The sequence below is a fragment of the Chrysemys picta genome, chromosome 20 (genome assembly GCF_011386835.1).
Source record: "Chrysemys picta bellii isolate R12L10 chromosome 20, ASM1138683v2, whole genome shotgun sequence".
NCBI lineage: Eukaryota > Metazoa > Chordata > Testudines > Emydidae > Chrysemys > Chrysemys picta.
Window position 1 is genome coordinate 10378354 of NC_088810.1, and position 19135 is coordinate 10397488.

At 50.7% G+C, this 19135-nt stretch overlaps 1 long non-coding RNA gene across 1 annotated transcript; it reads left to right on the forward strand.

The window, feature by feature from the left end:
* The first annotated feature begins 10240 nt into the window (after positions 1 to 10240).
* LOC135976716 (uncharacterized) lies at positions 10241 to 14372 on the forward strand. The gene is made up of 2 exons (XR_010594022.1): positions 10241 to 11624; positions 11727 to 14372. It is a non-coding gene; the product is annotated as an uncharacterized LOC135976716 (long non-coding RNA).
* The last annotated feature ends 4763 nt before the right edge of the window (positions 14373 to 19135 follow it).

Genomic DNA, 19135 nt, shown 5'->3' on the forward strand with positions numbered 1-19135 from the left:
ACAGGGGCCCGCGCCCCCCCCCCTCCGACAGCTTGCTGCCTCACAGGGGCAGGTTGGTCGCGTCGCAGGGGCCGCTGGGAGTTGTAGTTCTCGGCCGCTCCCCTCTCCCGGCTCTCCCTGGAGCGTGAGGCCCGGCCGGACTACAGCTCCCAGCATGCCCTGGGCAGGAGCCGCGTGTTGCACTGAGATGATGTCACAGCGGGCGACCCACACACACAAATTCGGAGAGCCTAGCCTCCCTATCTCCCCGGACATGTTCGGCTTTTTGGCAATTCCCCCCGGACGGGGATTTGGGGACCAAAAAGCCAGACATGTCCGGGGAAATCCGGACGTATGGTAACCCTAGGCTGAGGTGACACAGGGAGACTGCGGCAGAGCCAGGAACTGACCCCAGAACTGCCAAGGCCTAGTCCAGTCACCCTCCATTAACCAGTCCTCCCTGGCCTTGGCTGTATTCTGCCAGTTCCCCGCTCCAACCGTTCTCCCTCTACCCCTGCGCAGGGTCCTCATCACACTCAAAGAATTTAATTTTCAGTTTCTGTTTTCAGGAAATGAGCAGTGTTTGTGAAAAAGGGCCTGGGAGTGGCAGGTGTTAAGTAAACACCACAGATCAGATAAAGGCAGAGATACCCTTTCATGCCTAAGGGCATGGCTACACTTGCGAGTTACAGTGCATTAAAGCAGCCCTGGGCGCCCTAACTCATGACACGTCCACACTGGCAAGGCACGTAGAGCGCCCGGACTCCGTGGCTAGAGCACTCCTGGTACTCCACCTTGGCGAGTGGAATGACGTGTGATACGGCCCCGCTGGAGCGCCGCGGCACCAGTGTGGACGCCCTGGTCTGTTAATGTGCTCCGATCGGCCTCCAGAAGTGTCCCACAATGCCTGTTCTAGCCACTCTGGTCATCAGTTTGAACTCTATTGCCCTGCCCTCAGGTGACCAACTGTCAGACCTGCCCTTTAAATTTTCTGGGAATTTTGAAAATCCCCTTCCTGTTTGCTCAGCCAGGTGTGGCGTGGAGTGGAGTGCTCTCAGCGAATCTTTCCAGGTGACCATGCCTCCATGCGCTAGGCGATCCCCAGCATGGAGCAATGGCGAGGTGCTGGACCTCATCAGTGTTTGGGGGGAGGAAGCTGTCCAGTCCCAGCTGCGCTCCAGCCGTAGGAATTACCGTACCTTCGGGCAGATATCAAGGGACATGATGGAAAGGGGCCATGACCGGGACACACTGCAGTGCAGGGTTGAAGTGAAGGAGCTGCGGAATGCCTACTACAAAGCCCGCTAGGCAAACAGCCGCTCCGGTGGTGCCCCCATGACCTGCTGTTTCTACAAAGAGCTGGACGCGATACTTGGGGGCGACCCCACCTCCACTCCGAGTACCACCATGGACACTTCAGAGCCCAGTTCAACAAGGCAGGAGGAGGAGGGGCAGCAAAGTGGGAGCAAGGGTGTTGAGGCAGAGGAAGCCATCCCGGCATCCCTAGATGCATGTCGCCAGGAGCTGTTCTCAAGCCAGGAGGAAGGTAGCCAGTCGTGGCGAGCGGTGCTTGGGGAAGGACAAACACCAGAGGAGGTTCTCGGTAATCGGCTTTTATTTGAGGAAGGAAGTTATTTGGTGCGGGTTTTTGAGGCGAGGATGGTTAGGGCTGTATGCATGCCAAGATGCAGAATAGGGCGTTGATGTGCTCTCTCACATCGCGGTAATCGGCCCCAGTGATCTCTTCAAAGATCGCAGCCAGAACTTGGGCTTATACTGTCGTCCTTGTTCCAGTCAGGCTAACATGTCCGTGCCACTGTGCCGTGAGGGGTGGGGGGACCGTTGCTGCACACAGGGAAGCTGCATAAGGGCCAGGGCGGAAGCCGCATTGCAGTAGAAGACCCTCCCTTGCTTCCCAGGTCACCCTCAGCAGCGAGATATCGTCCAGGACGAACTCCTGTGGAAAATGTGGGGACAGTGTTCAGTATAGGGGCTCTCTGCAGCTGTTGGCTCTCCCCAAGGCACAGAAACCTAGAGGACAGTACGTCCGTGAAACAATCAGTCCCCCTTGACGCTGTGCTTACTCACCATTTTGGGGCTCCTGTGGGTTATGTGCGCTCACTTTGGGATGGGCAAATTATGCTATTGTGTAGCCTGTGCTTGCCCTCCTTAAGTACGGGGGAATCAGTACTCTGTCTGGTGTGAACAATGCTGCCTCTGTTAAGTGTTGCATTTTACCTTTACAGATGCAAACTTGAGATCTCAGCCGTCCGTGTTATCACCGGCCAAAAGGCTGCAAAGACTCAGGAAGAGGCCACGTAGAAGCAAAGACGACCTGCTGCATGAAGTAATGCAGCCGTCACTTAACGAGAATCTAAAAGCACAGGAGTGGAGGGAGAGTGAAAGGAGGATCCACCAGCAGAATGTGGATCGCCAGCACAAAAGCGCAGAGCTCTGGCAGCAAAACACAGATCAGCTGATAAGGGATAGCTCAGTGGTTTGAGCATTGACCTGCTTAAACCCAGGGTTGTGAGTTCATTCCTTGAGGGGGCCACTTAGGGATCTGGGGCAAAAATCAGTACTTGGTCCTGCTAGTGAAGGCAGGGGGCTGGACTTGATGACCCTTTGGGGTCCCTTCCAGCCCTATGAGATTGGTATATCTCCATATTTAAATTTATCATGGAGCGCCAAGTGGACTCGATCCAGGCACTCGTAGCCACGCAGGCAGAGCACTACCGCCCCCCCTCCTCCTGCAGTCGTTGTCCTTTCCCTTGTGCCCCCATGTCACCTCCAACCCACTTTCCCGAACATCCGAGTTCTTATCGCCACCAGCTGCCTCCATCACTTATAGCGTCAGCCCTCAGCCCTGAAAAATACGATCCTTACCCTCTGCATTCAACCCCCATCACCGTGCAGTATGGCCATCCTGAAGTGCAGCACTCCAGACAGGACATACGCAAATGTGTGATTGTACAGTTCCCCTCCCCACCCCCGTTGCCCTTTCTGTTTTCCAAGCAGTTGTGTTTCTTTTCAATAAATGGATTTTTTGGCTTTGAAAACATTCTTTATTATTGCATAAAGTAAAAGATCCCTGAGCCCAGGAAAGCAACAGGCACTGCAAGTCAGCGTTGCAAACACAGATTCCTACTAACATTGGAACCATTGCACTTCACTCCCGTGCAGGGCACTAGACATTACTGGGGGCTTTCAGCCTCAAATTGCTCCCTCAAGGCACCCCTAATCCTTGCAGCCCCGCGCTGGGCCCCTGTAATAGCCCTGCTCTCTGCCTGTTCAAATTCAGCCTCCAGGTGTTGAACCTCCGAAGTCCATGCCTGAGTGAAGCTTTCACCCTTCCCTTCACAAATATTATGGAGGGTACAGCACGCGGATATAACCATGGGGATGTTGTCATCGGCCAGGTCCAGCTTCCCATTCAGAGAGCACCAGCGGCCCTTTAAACGGCCAAAGGCACACTCCACAGTCATTCAGCACCGGCTCAGCCTGTTGAACCGCTCCTTGCTGCTGTCAAGGCTCCCTATGCAGGGTTTCATGAGCCACAGCATTAAAGGGTAAGCGGGGTCTCCCAGGATCACAATGGGCATTTCGACTTCCCCTACAGTGATCTTCCGCTCTGGGAAAAAAGTCCCGGCCTGCAGCTTCCTGAACAGCCAAGTGTTCCGAAAGATGCGTGAGTCATGCACCTTTCCAGACCAGCCTGCGTCAATGTCAATGAAATGCCCACGATGATCTACAAGCGCCTGGAGAACCATAGAGAAATACCCCTTCCGATTAACGTACTCAGATCCTAGGTGGGGTGGTGCCAGAATAGGAATGTGAGTCCCATCTATCGGTCCTCCGCAGTTAGGGAACCCCATTTGTGCAAAGCCAGCCACAATGTCCTGCACGTTGCCCAGAGTCACGGTTCTTCTGAGCAGGATGCGATTAATGGCCCTGCAAACTTGCATCAACACGATTCCAACGGTCGACTTTCCCACTCCAAACTGGTTAGCGACCGACCGGTAGCTGTCTGGAGTTGCCAGCTTCCAGATTGCAATAGCCACCTGCTTCTCCACCGTCAGGGCAGCTCTCAATCTCATGTCCTTGCACCGCAGGGGGGGGTGAGCTCCTCACACAGTCCTATGAATGTGGCTTTCCTCATCCAAAAGTTCTGCAGCTACAGCGTGTCATCCCAGACTTGCAGGACAATGTGATCCCACCACTCAGTGTTTCTTTCCTGAGCCCAAAAGCGGCGTTCCACGGTGGTGAGTATGTCCGTGAATGCCACAATGCCATGAATGCCACGTGTCGTATGCATTACTCGAGTCGATATCATCGTCGGAGTCCTCACTGTCCGTTTGGATCGTAAGGAGTAACTCCACTGCCAAACGCGAGATGCTGGTGAAACTCGTTAGCATATTCCTCAGCAGTTCGGGCTCCATTCCCACAGACCGAAAGGGAAGACAGAGCGGGCAGCACAAAAAACATTGAAAGATGGCGCCAAATGTGGACAGAAGCAGAGGGATTCCTGGGATGTGAACCGATGCATCATGGGGCGTTGGGACAGGACCCAGAATGCCCTGCACACCCCGCACCCATCCCACAACCCACGGCGCCAGAATGGGAAGAGGTGCTCTGTGGGATAGCTGTCCATAATGCACCGCTCCCAATGCCGCTGCAAGTGCCGCAAATGTGGCCACGCCAGTGCGCTGTCAGCTGTCAGTGTGGACAGACTGCAGCGCTTTCCCTACTGTGCTGTACGAAGGCTGGTTTAACTCAAAGCGCTCTACATCTGCAAGTGTGCCCATGCCCTAACACAGCAGAGCAAGTATCAATGGAGCAGAGGGGACCGGCATTGGGTGCTTCTACCACAGCATCCAAAAGTGAAGCCAGGCCCTGGGATCCTGCCAGCCACCTCGCCCTGGGATGCTGCTGCAGACACAGGAGGGGGAGGCCGGGCAGGGGAGATCACAGGGGGAAGGGGAGCACCGTCTGCACTGCCCCATAGCCCTGTGATGAGCTCGCTCCCGCAGCACTGAGCTCTGTGTTTCCTGGCTTCTCCCTTGTAACTCACAACCTCGGCTCCTGCATTTAGTTTGTGAGGGTTTGGGGGCGGGAGGGAAAAACTGGGAAACTCACCAATAAATGGCACCATGACACGATTCCTGGAGCTCTGGGCTGCGTCCAGTAAGCTCCGCCGTGGGGCCCCTCGGCGCTGGCCCCTCCCTTACCTGCCCCAGTGACACATGGGGGGGACGTCACAGAGTGAGCACTTCGGGGGTCTGGATCGGTGCCGCCTTTGGAGTAACTGGGGGATTCTCCCAAGCAGGACGATGGAGCCAGGGATCAGCATCTCCTCCCCAGCCAGGCTCAACTCACCCTGCCCAGCCCTAAAAAAGCATTGGGACCTGCTCCCTACTTCTGTATAGAATTCAAACCCAGCCCCTGTTCTGCGGGCCACCCAGTCCCTCCATTGCTCATATCTGCCCCCACCCCAAGTGCTGTCTGTGGGAGGGGGAGGGATTGTATTATTTTAGATTGAATAAATGGGCCCAAAGAGTCAAAGGTGTTACCTGACCCTGTCGCTGTCCAACATTAAACATTGTTATACCAGGTTCGGGGTTTGGTGTCCAGAGACCTCAGCCCGCTTAGTGCCATGGCAAACACTGTGTCAAAGTCATGCCAAAGGTGAGAAATTTATTAACTGAAACACAGGAAAGCAAAAGAAAACAAAGCAAAAATGTTGAAACTGGAATTGAGCGATTGTCTAAAAAAAAACCAATCAAAACCTACAGGAGTCTCATTTAGAACGGGGTGAATACTGGTGAAAGTCTCTTATTCTTTCAAACAGTCTGTCTTGGTGGGAAGAAAGGGTTAGTTCTGTTGTTCCATTCTGAGTTGGGAAGGACAGTCAGACTCAGAAGGGGGAGAAGAGATGGGGTAGTGAAGAAGGGGAAATGCGGCTTTTGTTGGGGTTCTCAGGACACAGGGCGGCTCATCAGTCCTGGGTGGACGCTTTGGGCTGGCCACTTTGGGCTGGCAGGTCAGCCATGACAGCGGTTGCTTTGGTCCCTGGCTCACCTCCTTGAACAGGGTCATCATCTGGTTTGTTTGGTCCTGTCCCTCTCCTTCACTGGTTCTTCTCAGGCCAGGCCGAGCTGGATGGGCCGTCTCATCTCGCTGTGCTGGTTCTGTGCAGTGCAGTTGGTTTCAGGATCAGGTGAAAAGCCAAAAGAGAGAGTGAGAGATGAGAGGCGGGAGATAGTGGAGGGTGGAAAGGAACACCAAAGGCAGGGGAAGACGCAGCAGGATCTCACACATATCAGGTATTTATACTGAACCTGTGATTGAGTGATAACAACAAAACAAACTTAATTAAAATCTTTCCCCTTTTGGAGGCAAATTATCAGTCTTTTATTTATTTATTTTTCCTTTATTCGGGGGGAGGGATAGCTCAGTGGTTTGCGCATTGGCCTGCTTAAACCCAGGGTTATGAGTTCAATCCTTGAGGGGGCCATTTAGGGATCTGGGGCAAAAATCTGTCAGGGACAGTACTTAGTCCTGCTGTGAAGGCAGGAGACTGGACTCAATGACCTTTCAAGGTCCCTTCCAGCTCTAAGAGATATGGTATATCTCCATATATTATTATTTATTTTCAAAACCACATTTTTGATGAAAAGGAAAGCATTAATTTTACACTCGATCTTGGTGTGTAGAGGACATTTACTTATCCTGTTGTCAACAAACAGACAGACACAAGAGGGAGGTGAGGTGGGATAGAAAAGACAGGTCTAATATGGCTTTAATTGATGTTTTTTGGAACTTTTGGCAGCTGGCCAATTATGAGTGGATGCTTTGGCTGGCAAGTCAACCATGACACCTGTGACTTTTATTCTGGTTCACAGTCTGGTCAGGATTGTCATCTGATTGGATCCTTTCTCCTTGGACAAGGCCGGCTTGGATGAATACAGCATCGATAACTTCAGAATTCAATCAAAAGGCAAGAGAGTGAGATAGCATGGGAGAAAAGAAACAGGGGGCAGAAAGTAACACAACAAGGGAAGAGAAAACAATACAGGAACGTATGTGCCTGTGTAATGCTGGCAATAAGATATCCCCACGTATGGACTGGGCACCGGAGGACCTGATGATGTGATGATTTTCAGGATACACAGGTAAAAACGAAGTTCCTTGCAGACAGGTCGATGGAGGAGCTAGGGGAAAGATGATGGAGATATGTCAGCAGGTCACAGAACAGGCCACCCAAATACCCCAAGAGAACAGAAATAAAACACCCCTAATTGTCACCTACCACCTTGCACTGGAACCCATATGTGGTATCATCAAACCACTACAACCCACACTACATGAGGACCCCATCCTGAAAGACATCTTTCCCAACCCCCCACTTCCAGCCTTCAAACAACCCCCCAGCCTCTCCAAGTTCAAAATCAGATGTAAGCTTCCCACAGACCACTGGCTGGGCCATTTGGTTCCATGGGTGCAGGATCATGGCCAGTATTTGACAATTTTACCATCTGTAAATTGGTGATAATACAGACCAGATTGACATGGGCACTGTGAGGCTAAATTGATTTCTGTGTGTGAAACACTTTGCTATAAGAGGCCCCTGTAAGAAATGTTCCACTTGTGCATCTGTGACAATGGAAAACTCATGAGAGGGGTTTGCATTGGAGCAAGGTTTTAGGCCCTCCTCCTGGGGTTGGAGGCTGCCTCTGATGCTCTGTCTGTGGCTTTGGGCAGCTCCACACTGGGCATTAATTCTTCTGCCTCACTTTCCTCATCTGTGAACATGGGGTCAATAATAAATGCCTACGTCCCAGAAGGCTGCAAGACTCAAATAGCTAATGTTAATGATCTGCTTTGAAGATAAAAGTGCTACATACACCTCTACCCCCATATAACGCTGTCCTCAGGAGCCAAAAAATCTTACCACGTTATAGGTGAAACCGCGTTATAGCGAACTTGCTTTCATCCGCCAGAGCGCGCAGCCCCGCCCCCCCGGAGCGCTGCTTTATTGCGTTATATCCGAATTCGTGTTATATTGGGTCGTGTTATATCGGGGTAGAGGTGTATCTGCTAACCATGATTGTCATTATGGGAGAGGTGAATATGTCTTCTGACTAGTTATTGAACAAGCCGAGATGAATGGAGATGAAATGCAATGCAGACAGGTTGAGGGATGAGCTGGGGGAAAGATGATGGGGATAGAGATATGTCAGCGGGTCATGGAACAGGTCACCCAAACCCCTAGTGGTCACCTACCACCGCACACTGGAACCTTCAACCCCAGGAGGGCTCCCTGCTGTGTGTTTCAGGTGTACCTCCATCGCAGAGAGATGTCCTACTGCTCACCCGGGGGGGGGGGGGGTACCCACAGCCGTGTGTTAACAGCTCCATCAACACCTGTTCTACAGGGTGTGGCAGCCCCAGAGCGGTGAGCTACCCTGCTCCTGCCATTGTGACCTTCGGGGGAGCAACTCTCACCTCCATGTGAAACCCAGCAAGACCATCCCCAGGACAAGGAATAACCAGGCAATGAATAACGGGATCCGCTTAGGGGCGTGGCTTTCAGAAGTGCAGAGCACCCACAACTCCAATTGAACTCAATGGGTACTGTGAGTGCTCAGCCCCTCTGTAGCTCTGCCCCACACACGTCTTTAACTCTGCCCCCTACGTGTCTTTCCCATGTTACACTTTCCCTCACATTTATGAGTCTTTCCTCTAATGGCTTCCCAGCCAGGGGCTTCTTCTAGTGTTAACGAGTTAGGCTGAGTCTCATGTCAAGCCAGGCTCCGTTACCCCACACGGCCAATTACTGTGAGCTGCCCCTAAATGACATTTGCACTCACTGTAAGGCCCCTCCCACTGCTCCAGTGGGGTCAAGGGGCTTTAGTGTCAATGAGAATCCAGCCGTGTGAGTTGTGGCCTTTCCACGGCTATTTACCGGGTGTTTCTGGCTTTGAACTTTCTCACAGTGGATGTATAATGGCAAAGCTGCTCGCTCCTCGGCCTATATTTTCATTTGTGGTATTTGACACTGACCGGGGAGAAATAAGTGTCTCAAAGTGGTTGCAGACAGGTCTTGATTGTGAAAATTCTCAGCAGAAAGAAAGAAAGAAACAAACATCCTGTGTGAAATGCGGCACCTTGGAGAGGGTGAGGTTTGCTGCCCTCGCACAGAGCTGGGTAGATATTCTCTCCACTCTGCAACGGTTCTCTCTCTAGCTCCACACAGCTTTTCTGGTGCACATTAACAATTAGGTCGCATCATAGCGCTCGTCTACATTGGCAACGTTAAAGCGCTGCCGTGGTTTGTGTAGTCATGGCAACTCTCTCCCAGGGCTCTAAAAAAATCACCTCCACGAGGGGCGTAGCTCCCAGCACTGGTGCACTGTCTACACTGGTGCTTTACAGCGCTGAGACTTGCTGCGCTCAGGGGGGTGTTTTTCACACCCCTGAGTGAGAAACTTGCAGCGCTGCAAAGCGCCAGTGTTGACAAGCCCTAAGTCTGAGCTTGTGGTTTTCTGTTTGATCCCGTTCTTTACACACCGATATCGCCAAGGCCTTCTCCACAGTAAGACAAAGTAGCCTCTAATTCTGGGTGTCTCCAGCTTTGGGTGCCCACGATGCTCCACCTTGGGTTCTGATTTCTTCCCAGGCGCGCTGAGCACCTGCAGGCTCTGTTCCTTCGGGCGGGGCTTTGCCTGCTCAATATTTCAGAACATTAGGTATGAAATGTCCCATGTTTGCAAGGTCCCAGCTGTGGCAGAGCCTCACCGATAACTGTCCTGCCACTTCCCCCGTAACAATACACGGGACACCTGAGTTCCAGTCACAACATTTCACCCGCAGCCTTATCCTGCATCTCTCTAAGGAACAACCTGCGTGGAATGGGGTCAGTGGGATTCTCAATATCAGACTTTGCAGGTCTCAAAAACTGCTTATTTTAACCCCTACAGTAGAGAGTGTCAACTGAACACAAGAGCCAGAAGGGTGCAACCCCTTGGGCTTTAGAGAGCACGGCCCCTTTAAAACCTCGTCCTGAGGCAGAGGAAGTGCTGGTGTTCCAGGGGGAGGGGTGGAGAGGCCGAGGGACAGGGGCGTGTGGGTCTCTGTAGCTCCAGACAAGAGGCCCTACAACGAACTGGCTCTCATGTAGCAAAGCAGCCGAGAACTAGCCCGAAGCCCAGGCAGGAAAGGAGGAAGCCTGCCTGTGTAGGGAAGCTTGGTGGACTGTTTGTTGTACTATCTAACAGGATGAGAAATGGCTTGATTCAAATCCTATTAAGTTTAGAGAACTTAGATTGGGGTTTTGTTTTAGTTCTTATGGTGATCTACTTTGATCTCTATGCTATTATTTATAATCGCTTAAAATCTACCTTTCTGTAGTGAATACGTCTGTTTCATATTTTTTTACCAAAAACACTGTGGTTTGCTCAGGGGCGGCTCTTTGGTTTTTGCTGCCCCGAGCACGGCAGTCAGGCGGCGTTCAGCGGCATGCCTGCTGGAAGTCCACTGGTCACGCGGATTCGGCGGCATTTCTGCGGTTGATCTGCCGGTCCCCCGCCTTCGGCCTACCCACCGCCGAATTGCTGCCGAAGCCGCGGGACCAGCGGACCTCTGTAGATCAATCTCTGATAATTTTCATATGTCTTTACATTGTGCCTCTTCATATAACCTTATGGTGGGTCTACCTACGTGTGACCTCTGTTTTCATGGAACTTTGTATCAAAGCCTCATTTAGAAACTTTGCATTGCCCTTGGTATAATATTATAGCCCCTAAGGATAGAATAAGATAGAAGAAAAATTTCTTTTTGCTAGCAGTAGAACAAGAGCTCTCCCCCCCCCCCCCCACTCTTAATCAATTGCCCTGTTGAATGAATGAGGTGTGAATGAGCAAGGCATGGAAGGCAACACCTCCAGACAGCCTCAACTGTTGGAGAGGGGCTGGGAGCCAGACCCAAGGACAATAAAACGTGTCAAGTGGGCTCATTAAAGACAAGCAGACATACTGACGGCCTCGGGGGTTAGAAGCAAGCACCTTCTTTTGGAAACACCCTCTTTGCAGCATTGGGACAACACTCAAAAGAAAGCAGCACAAAGGACCAATGGACACAGACACAGAGTTTAAATCTGGTATAGATTTGCATAAGACGAAAGCTGCTATAAAAGTGAGGTGTCTTGCAGAGAACCCCGGGTCTCGTCTTGTCAACATGGGAGCATCGATCCGGATCGGCAGAAGCCCGGCTCCACCCCCTCCCCCATCTAACTCACCTGCCCAGTGAAGTTAAGGGGAGCAACTAATTGGTAACAACAAGACGGAATGGGTTTGTGTGTGTGTGTGAGTGTAAGTGTAATATATTATATGCATATAATACAGTGTTAATGAATACATGTATTACTAATAAATGTGGCGTTCTGCCTTATTCCCCCTGAAAAGATCCTGTGCAGTACTTTAAGTACAACATTTTGGTGGAGAATGCGAAAGGGGGAGCAAGCATAGAACCCACAGTTATTATCAAACTGGTGTGCACACCGCCAGCTTTAGCAAGCCTGGCACTAGAGGAAAAAGAGCGTAAACTTTCAGTTAATTAACCAAACTCTGAAGGATATAGGAGTTTAGGTTTAAATTGTGTTCATGACTGAGCTAAAGAGGAGAATTTAGTGTTTCTCACTCTGATCCGGGGAAGGATCTAACCAAACTCTGAAGGATATAGGAGTTTAGGTTTAAATTGTGTTATAGAGGTACATACACCCTCAGCCGTAGCAAGACTGAGCTAAAGAGGAGAACTTAGTGTTTCTCACTCTGATCTGGGGAAGGATCTAATCCGGGGAAGGATTTGTATAATTGGTGTATGAACCCTCGGTGGTAGCAGACCGAGTAATACAGAGGGAAGCTTAGCGTCTCTCCCTCTGGCCCAGAGTGGGTTAAAAACATAAGATACAAATCTTGCTCTGTTAAACCAAACTCTGAAGGATATAGGAGTTTGGGCAGTGTAGTGTGGTTTATGTTTGTTTTGTTTTTTGTAAGTAATATTGTGGTAATTTCACAATTTTGAAGAAAATATTTAAGAAACAGAACCAGGAAGGGTGGGGGCTAGTTGGAAAGCCCACCCTCCTTGCTAAATTGGTAGTGGAACAAGGCTTGTGCCCATGGAAAGGAACTGTTTATTGGAAAAAGCAGGATTGGGCTCAGGCAAGCAATAGATAAAGAAACTGAAAAACAAGTTGGGTACAAAGAGTTAAAACAGCACTCTCAAATCTTACAGCAGCAGTAACATCAGGAGAAGAAACATTTAAGACCCCAGAAGGGGGCAGACCTTTGGGACCCCTCTGGAGATTGGGAAGGGGGATATTTGGGATATTTGGGTAAATTCCTCCTCCCAGGGCCAAAATGCCATTGAAACAGTTAACAACAGTGCCTGCTTCTGCCTCAGATCTCCAGGCCATGGCAAAATGGCTGAAGATTTTAAAACAGAATTTTTTTTTCTAGATGGAGTGTTAACGCCCTTTTACTGAAAGAAAGGGAGGATTTACACCCACAAAAAAATGCACCACTTAATTAGCATTTGTGCAGCCCCAAGTACCAAACACACTGTGGCAGAGACCAAGCAGGTTCTGCCAGGGTGAAAGCACTGTGCTAATTTGTTTCCAAGCTTCTATCTTTCAGGCTCTGAACCAGAACATCAGGAGAGCTGGTACCAGCTGAAGAGTTATAAAATACCATGGTTATAGTGTCATGACAAAGTCTGTGTTCAGTGTTCTGTGTTGCATGTTCTGTGTCTGTCTCTAGTGGTGTCCTGTGCTAGCATTGGGTCCAGAAAAAAGAGGAAATACTACACTAGACAGGGCAAATGTCTTTTCCTCTCTCTACTTCCCCCATCTCCATCCAACTTATCAATCACCCCTTGTGTCTAAAACACTTTGGTCCCCAGTGCATCAGGTTTATTTGTTGTTAGGTTCTCTAATAATCATTTTGTTGTTGATTTTTGTTATTAATACATTTGTATTGTTAGTTACATTTGCTTGTATTATTATTAATTCCACACTTTCCTCTATGCACTCTGATTCTATTTCCCCAAGCCCTGAAGGGTAGTTCTTGGGCCCCCGTAACCTGTAAGACCTTGGCCCATAATTGTATGGCCCCATCTTTCAGGTCCCCAGAAACCTCTGAGAACAACTGTTAAAAATAGGAAATTCTACAACATTTTAGCAACTGAATGTTAGTTAAAGTCCAAATCAGCTTAACCTTGCATAACAACTGTGGTACTCCTACAAAATCTTATTTGTTGTGTGTGCTTAAAAAGGTCCTGACCTCAGTGACTTTGGGCCTCATTTTGTTTGTCAATGTACCCAATTATTGTAATAATAATGGTTTTGTTGTATTTCCAATTATTATAATTATAATTGTTTGCATTTGTGTTTATGTTATATCTGGTGTTTAGTCAATTGTAATGGTTTTAGTTATATTCACCTGGTTATAATTGTTTGGTTTGTTTGCAACAAATACAAAAGATTTATATGGTGACCACTCAAGAATTGTTCTTGAGAGGTCAAAAGGGGGACAATGTAGATCAATCTCTGATAATTTTCATATGTCTTTACATTGTGCCTCTTCATATAACCTTATGGTGGGTCTACCTACGTGTGACCTCTGTTTTCATGGAACTTTGTATCAAAGCCTCATTTAGAAACTTTGCATTGCCCTTGGTATAATATTATAGCCCCTAAGGATAGAATAAGATAGAAGAAAAATTTCTTTTTGCTAGCAGTAGAACAAGAGCTCTCCCCCCGCCCACTCTTAATCAATTGCCCTGTTGAATGAATGAGGTGTGAATGAGCCAGGCATGGAAGGCAACACCTCCAGACAGCCTCAACTGTTGGAGAGGGGCTGGGAGCCAGACCCAAGGACAATAAAACGTGTCAAGTGGGCTCATTAAAGACAAGCAGACATACTGACGGCCTCGGGGGTTAGAAGCAAGCACCTTCTTTTGGAAACACCCTCTTTGCAGCATTGGGACAACACTCAAAAGAAAGCAGCACAAAGGACCAATGGACACAGACACAGAGTTTAAATTTGGTATAGATTTGCATAAGAGGAAAGCTGCTATAAAAGTGAGGTGTCTTGCAGAGAACCCCGGGTCTCGTCTTGTCAACATGGGAGCATCGATCCGGATCGGCAGAAGCCCGGCTCCACCCCCTCCCCCATCTAACTCACCTGGCCAGTGAAGTTAAGGGGAGCAACTAATTGGTAACAACAAGACGGAGTGTGTTTGTGTGTGTGTGTGAGTGTAAGTGTAATATATTATATGCATATAATACAGTGTTAATGAATACATGTATTACTAATAAATGTGGCGTTCTGCCTTATTCCCCCTGAAAAGATCCTGTGCAGTACTTTAAGTACAACACCTCCCGCAGGCGTGCCGCCGAAGGCTGCCTGACTCCCGCCCTCACGATGACCGGCAGGCCGTCCCCCCGCAGCTTGCTGCCCCAGGCATGCGCTTGGTGCGCTGGTGCCTGGAGCCGCCCCTCGGTTTGCTTTAGGTGCAAAGGGAAATCTGTTCAGGAACAGGGGCGGGGACATTGTCCTCTCCACATCGAGCGATGGGTGGGCTGGGAAATACACATATACGGGTCAGGCTTTGACCAGGGCAGGATGGTAGAGCTTTGGGGTCCTATGCTGGGGAGCGGGGGAGGAGCTAAGTGGAGTCTCTCTATTGTTAGTTCCTGAGTGGCTGAGGAGAAGCATTCACAGAACTGCAGCTGGGTGTGTCCCTGCCTGTGTACAGGAACAGTCTGCATCTTGTCACAGCAGCACAGTGTGAGAGGGGGCCCAGGCTGGTTAGTCACAGGGCTCTGTGGTACCCCAGTTCCAAGTTGCACCCCGGGTGGAGGGGAACCCGTCACAATGGTGTAGCCCAATGTGCTAGCTTGTCTTTATTATATTCACTGCATTGCATTATATTCAGCAGTAATGCAAGGAACCTACAGGCCTGTATCCTGTAAAACATTCGCTTCAGCAAGTTAGCATAAGCCTTGAGGCCTATGAACTTCGCACAGATAAACAGCCCAACGGAAAACAACAAGTATTGGGGAGCTGAAAATAGAGTGTTTACGGGGAAGTTCTGACCACAGTTTCATAATCCAACTGCAGAAGTGTCATGGCAATGAACTGACATACATAACGGGTACATGAGCTACAGCCACTAAAGGGCCATGGTAACAAACTGACCTATGTGATAATAAGTTAAGATCATTGATACACTAATCTATGGAAAAAGACACTCCAACACTGGTAAGGGGAGGAAATACAAAGAAGGGAGAGGGAAGAAACCCCTACTGAATATGCATTAGACATGGTAACCTCAGCATAAGGTATTGTAATAGTGGCATTCCAGCCTAGGGACGGGAGAAGGAGGAGATGTCGTCCTTGGGAGGTGCCAGAAGGACGGCCACTGGGGATGATGGGGAAGGTGTTGGTGATGAGGATGATGATGGGGAAGGTGTTGGTGATGAGGAAGATGATGGGGAAGGTGCTGGTGATGAGGAAGATGATGGCTAACACTTCAGGTTGTTCTGCAGGAGATGGGGTGAGCAGATGGATGTGCATATGGACATTCTGTACTATCTGTATCTACCTTGCTGAGTTGGGGTGTTTGTGACTGTGCTAAATGTATGAATAAACTAGAGCTGTAAATATAAAAGAGTTCCGCTAGTGGGAGTGTAGCACCTGTGCACATCGGGGTTCTCAACTACCTAATAAATTAAATAAAATTGGGCCTGATCTTGGGCCCAGAACCTGTCAACCCTCAAAGTATTAACTGGAGATTCTTAAGTGATCAATGTAATTAATACATCATCTAAACATCAGGCAACAACGGGGAGGATCGGGGGGAGCATGTGGCCATGGGTACCCATCTTGCTCTGTCAATCTGTTTCCTCACTTCCCCAGGTGGGTATTGTAGTTTTACGAATGCTTGATAAAGATCTTGTAGGTGTTTGTCTCTGTCTGAGGGGTAGGAGCAAATTCGGTTGTATCTTAGGGCTTGGCTGTAGACAATGGATCGTATGATGTGTCTTGGATGGAAGCTGGAAGCATGTAGGTACGTATAGCGGTCAGTAGGTTTCCGGTATAGGGTGGTGTTTATGTGACCATCACTTATTTGCACTGTAGTGTCCAGGAAGTGGATCTCTTGTGTGGACTGGTCCAGGCTGAGGTTGATGGTGGGGTGGAAATTGTTGAAGTCCAGGAGGAATTCTTCAAGGGCCTCCTTTCCGTGGGTCCATATGATGAAGATGTCATCAATGTAGCGCAAGTAGAGGAGGGGCACTAGGGGACGAGAGCTGAGGAAGCGTTGTTCTAAGTCAGCCATAAAAATGTTGGCATATTGTGGGGCCATGCGGGTACCCATAGCAGTGCCACTGACTTGAAGGTATAAGTTGTCCCCAAATCTGAAGTGGTTGTGGGTGAGGACAAAGTCACAAAGCTCAGCCACCAGGCTTGCTGTGGCCTCATCAGGGATACTGTTCCTGACAGCTTGTAGTCCATCCTCATGTGGAATATTGGTGTAAAGTGCTTCTACATCCATGGTGGCCAGGCAGGTACCGCATTCACAGAGCCAAATGTGCCGTCGCGGCGCATTCTGCATGAGGGAGAGAGTACGGGGGTCTCTGCGGGGAACTGTGACTCTCCACCACCGTGAGGCAGGCTGGGAGTCTGGGTATCCTTTGCTGCCTCATCCCTCCCCACCAGGCTGCGAGCCCGGGCTGTGGTCGGGCATAGGGGCACCAGTTTAATAATACTGTGTAGGGCCCCAGAAATCCTAAGGATGGCCCTGGCACTGCCCATGAACATAAGTCGATAACATCCCTACTTGTGCTACAGACTCTTTGATAATGGCCAGCCTCATGTTTAGAGATCCAGGAGATCTGGGTTTGAATCCACCAGGACTCCTCTTGTGACCTGGGACAAATCATTAGATTTTCAAGGAGAATCAACCCACCATGAGCGCCCAGCGCACTGGCTAAGAGGGGTACACAATTCATGTGGGTAGGAGTTACATTGTGGGGGGCTGTACCCTGGAAAGCAGCAATTTGCGAAGGACCCAGAGATCCTGGTGGAACCCACTGCGTTGGAGCTCCCAGGGTGAGAGGGCGAGTACGGCCCTGGGAGGGAGAAGCAGGAGATTAGAGAGTAGGAGCTGGGAGGTAGGGTCCCCTCTGGATACAGCATGTGGGGGACCGTGACTGGAGACTGCGCCCAGCTCTGGGCGGGACCCACACATCAAACAGGACAGTGGACAATTGGGGAGGGTTCTGAGAAGAGCTACAGAAATGATTTACCCCCAGGTGAGGGAGAGGGGAATCGGCCCCCGTGGCATAGGGACTGGGAGTGGCTGGCTTATTACAGAAGCGGCTTTTCCTCTCCTGGAATTGACACCTCCTCATCTATTATTGGGAGTGGACTACATCCACCCTGATTAAACTGGTCCTGTCAACACTGGTTCTCCACTTGTGAAGTAACTCCCTGCTCTCCATGTGCCAGTATATAATGCCTGCATCTGGAACTTTCACTCTATGCACCCGAAGAAGTGAGGTTTTTACCCACGAAAGCTTATGCCCAAATAAATCTGTTAGTCTTTAAGGTGCCACCAGACTCCTTGTTGTTTTTGTAGATACAGACTAACACGGCTACCCCCTGATACTATTTACCCTAGGTGACTTCAGCCAGCGTACGGAGCACCTGGGGACAGGCTGGGGAATCCCAAGACTTCAAGCTGTGGGTCTAGCGCAGGGGAATGGCAGGGAACATGGGTGAGGGGCTGGGCCATGGCCCAGAGCCAACAAGCCAGAGGTGGACACATGGGCTTGGGTCCTGATCCTGGGCCTCAGATCTCCTCCCCTCTCCTCCCCCCAACCATCAGGTGCCCGGTACCTCCACATTGCCACCCAATAGGGCGAGTGGATCGGGCAGGGACTGGAAGATGGGCCCGCAAACAAGTAATGACCCTGGCAGAACTGCCCAAAACCCTCCGGCTGCAGTGAGTCCTGGAACACAGTCCCCTACTCTAACCACTAGACCCCACTCCCCTCCCCTCCCAGAGCCAGGAGAGAACCCAGGTGTCCTGGCTCCCAGACCCCCTGCTCTAACCATTAGACACCACTTCACCCAGCAAGCTGGGGCACATACCCCAGTCACATGAGGGGAATCTCTTGGGGGGTTGGCGGCTTATCTGATGCACATAGGAAACCCTTGGACAGAGAGGTGCTGTGTGTGTGTGTGTGTGTGTTCCCTCACACCCAAGATACATGGGGGCGGGGGAGTTACTCAGTCCCATGGCTGTGTCCATGCCAGCTGGCAGTCGTGGGAGCTCTGCTCACATGCGTTTCCTGTGAGTCTCAGGTTGCACCTGCATGGAGTAGTGCAGTGGGAAGTGTCTGCACTATTTTGTATGAAGACCGTCTGTGCCTCAGTTTCCCCTATGTGCCACGCTGGCCCCTAGGGGCTGGAAAAGGGCTGTTTTCTCTCAGGCAAGCTACCACCCAGGGGCGGCTGATCCTGGCTGTCTCAATTTGGGGCCCGTGTTGCTGGCGAGTCCATGAAGACAATGGCAAAGCCACCCTCCTGGGACATTGCTGACCTAGCAACAAACGCTCACGGTGATTCCCCCCCGCTTGCAGGAAGCCAGCTGGAAGAGCGGGAGCCAAGGGCAGACGCGCTTGGCTGGGACTCGGAGCTGCCCATGGCCCAGGCTGTAGCTTCCGGCTCTCTGGGCTGACCGAGGACTGGCCATGCTGGGTGCAGCCATCTAACAAACCCGCCTGCCCTTCCCCCACCGGCTGGGAGCCCCGCAGATGCTGGGGGGGGGGGGGCAGTGCCCCCTTCGGGGGTACACATCTCCCTCAGGTGTCTGTCTTAGGCAGAGTCGCTGGAGGGAGGGGGCTGGAGGCGCTGAAGTTGGGTCCCAGGAGGCGGTGAAGCCAAGTGGCTTCTCCTGGTGACAGAGCGAGACCCTAAGGGGGGGGGGGGGCTGGCCAGCTGTAGGGCCCCCCAGGGACTGTCCCAGAGCACCGGACCTGTGGTTCCCTGACCCCAGCATCTGTTGCCTGGTGCTGGTTCCGCTGCAATGC